Raw genomic sequence first — 2,882 nt, forward strand, 5'->3', positions numbered from 1 at the left:
AAAAAAAAAAAAAAAAAAAATTACAAGGATCATGATTAAAAAGAGAATTGATTGAGGGTGTTAATGGTCCAGAAAAAGGTCCTCAGCAGGCATTGCGGAGACTGGCGTTAGGCAATCTGTCCCTGTTCTAGGTGCTTAGAACAACTGACTTGAACAATAGGCTCACATGGTTGAAGAGGACCCACAGACACCCTCCACTCAAGGCCCTGGTGCACACAATACCTCCCGAGCATTACAGTATCAAAGCCAAGGAGTTGTCCTCCCTCTCTTGAATGCCGCCAGCAACCAGGAGCTGGCCTGCACACGGTGTGACCAGCTCTGACAGGCCTTTCTTACACAGAGTTGGCATCTTCAGCCCTGTCTCATCCCTTGATTGACATTTGCTTGTTCCTCCTCATGGAAGACCTGTAACCATGTGGAAGCGGTGTTACGGTCTCCAGGGTAAACACTCTTTCACGCAGCAAATATCCTTTGTACATTTTCTGAGTCAAGGTTATCCTAAGTACTGAGGAGAGAGAGGAGAGCTACAGCAGCACCTTCTAAGGTGTTCTGGAGAAGACAGCCAGAGGTAGTAAACATGGCGGAGAGTGGTAAGACTGAATGGGAAATGTAGTAGGAAATGCATTGGAAAAGCTTTGCTAGAGACCAGGGTAAAACTCTGAAAAGTTGACACAGGGCCTGAGGCCCATAAGAGAGCAAACAGCCATACTTGAAAGTGCTCATCCAGGGGGCCTGTTCCAGGCAAAACAGTCAGGCCCTGGGGCAAAGACCTGGTGCGGTCAGCAGGCAGCTTAGAGGCTGGCCTGGCTGGACGACAGGGAACCAGGGTCCTGCTGTCATTAGCACAGGTCAGAGAGGTGAGAAGAGTCCTCAGAACATGCAGCACCCTGGCCAGGGAAAAGCTTTGAATTTTATATCAAATGAAAAGAGAGACTACTGCGTGCTGTGGTCTAGCGCCACGGTGCAGCCTTTTCACCCACCTGCCTCGGCTCTCCATCACCCTTAGACCCAGTGTGGCCCACAGCTGCATCTGCTGAGAGCGGAACAAAATCTCTCCCAGCTGCATCCACTCAAGGCCCGCAGAGCATAGACTCCATGTGTACAGGTCAACCTCAGAATGCAGAATTCATGCCACTGAGTCCCAAACTGCAGATGTAGTCCACATACAGCCCATAAAAAAAAAACAAAAAAAAAAAACCCTTACAGCCTCTGTGGAAATAGGTACTTCACACCTACCAGATACTGAAGTCAAAGGCTACAGCGGCTTCCAGCCCAGTGGCATGTATGGGCTGGAGAGAAATTACAAGGCCTCAATGACTTCCTTGTTTGGGGAAAAAGCATTGGATCCTAAAGAGGGAGAGGGCTTGCACCCTTCTCCGCTTTTGGGGGTACAAAGCAGATGGACGAGGAAATGGACAGGTGGCTTGGCCTCTGCATTTTAGCTAGTTTTTGAGAAAATGCCCCACTCTCACTGAAGGCTGGTTTCTCGCTGTAAAAGCCCAGAACCAAGGTAGCCAGAGCCCATCACCTGTCTCAGGCCTTCCTGCAGGAATGGGTTAGGGCAGAGAGGGCCAGCCAGAAGGCCTAAGGAGGAAAGGCTGGGAAGCCAGCCAAGGTCCCATAGAGGCTGAAGCACTTGAAAGCCAGAGAGACTCCTCCAGCTCAGCCCCTACTACACTCAGAAAAATAGGTTTTGAGTGGCCCCCTCCACTGTGCTGGTTGGTGACTGGCGACCTGGATGAAACTGAAAGAAGCTGTGGAGGGGCACTGCCTCTACATAAGCTCCAGAGTCCTAGACAAGGGCCCTTCAGCACACGGAGCAGCGTGTTCCAGAGCGCAGAATGGCAGCCTGCCCTAGTGCTACTTACCTGGGGTAATGTGACCTTCATCTTCTCTCCCATGACCATGACTTCAGGTCAGCAGAGAGAGCCAAGTACAGGGCCAGGCAGGACCCAGCCCCAAGCCATGCTGGCCCCCGTTCCCGACTCTCATCCACAGACCTTTTTCCAAGGGCCCTTGAAACAAGGTTTGATAGTACGATGAAGCTGTACATAGTTCTGGGCCTATGCTCTTCCGAAGTGAAATGAACCAGGAGTGTCCATTATTCCGTCCGGGATCCTTATGTCCCCATGGACTCAAGTGAAGCGCGCTCTGCAGAGGTTCCTGCTTCCCATAGCATTGTCCTTATCTCGCAAAGACTGATGGAAACCATCAAGAGGCCACTTGTTCCATCCCAAGCAAGTGACATCCACAGTGGCCACACAGAGCTGAGCCTAGCCCCTCCTGTGACAGAATCAAGGGGCCAAACTCTGGGGGACTTGACATGGTGGGTAGGGGGAACAGACAGACAGGCTGAGGTTTTCAAAGTGAGTCCAGCCGGAAGCGGTGGGCTGGGTGCTGCCAGGAGGTGAGAACGTATCCATCCGTGTGGACCTCTGTCCTGCATGTGAGTGTGCCTGTCTGTGCGAGTGTGCAGTTCTGAGTGTGTCGACTGGTTTTCCTGAAGTCTGACCTGAGCGTGCTTGGCTCCCAGAAGGTGAGTATTCCCAGACCCTTTACCTTGCCCACCAGTCCTGGAGAGGCTGCCGCTTCTTCAGAGACACACGGGCTGCATTCCTTTTGCTGGGGTGCAGCAAACTTGTGGGTATGGGGGACTTGTGAAACCAGCGTAGTCCAGTTTGGGGACTACTAATCCTAAGAAAGGGAGAAGGGAGTCAGTATGGGGCACCCTCCTTGCCACAAGTCACAAAGAAGCTCTGGGAACACTATTTGGGACTGTCACTCACTTCAGAACCACCTCCTTGGGGCCGGAGAGATGGCTCAGTGGAATAAGTGCTTCCTCGGCAAGCGCAAGCCTGAGTTCAATCCCCAGTTTTGCCAAA

General features: G+C 52.0%; 1 protein-coding gene across 5 annotated transcripts in view; it reads left to right on the forward strand.

The window, feature by feature from the left end:
- The window catches only part of Ncam1 (neural cell adhesion molecule 1), a 318,282-nt gene that overhangs the window by 307,369 nt on the left and 8,031 nt on the right, over positions 1-2,882 (forward strand). The window lies entirely within an intron of this gene.

Source organism: Octodon degus, unplaced genomic scaffold (genome assembly GCF_000260255.1).
Source record: "Octodon degus isolate 3935 unplaced genomic scaffold, OctDeg1.0 scaffold00266, whole genome shotgun sequence".
Classification (NCBI taxonomy): Eukaryota; Metazoa; Chordata; class Mammalia; order Rodentia; family Octodontidae; genus Octodon; species Octodon degus.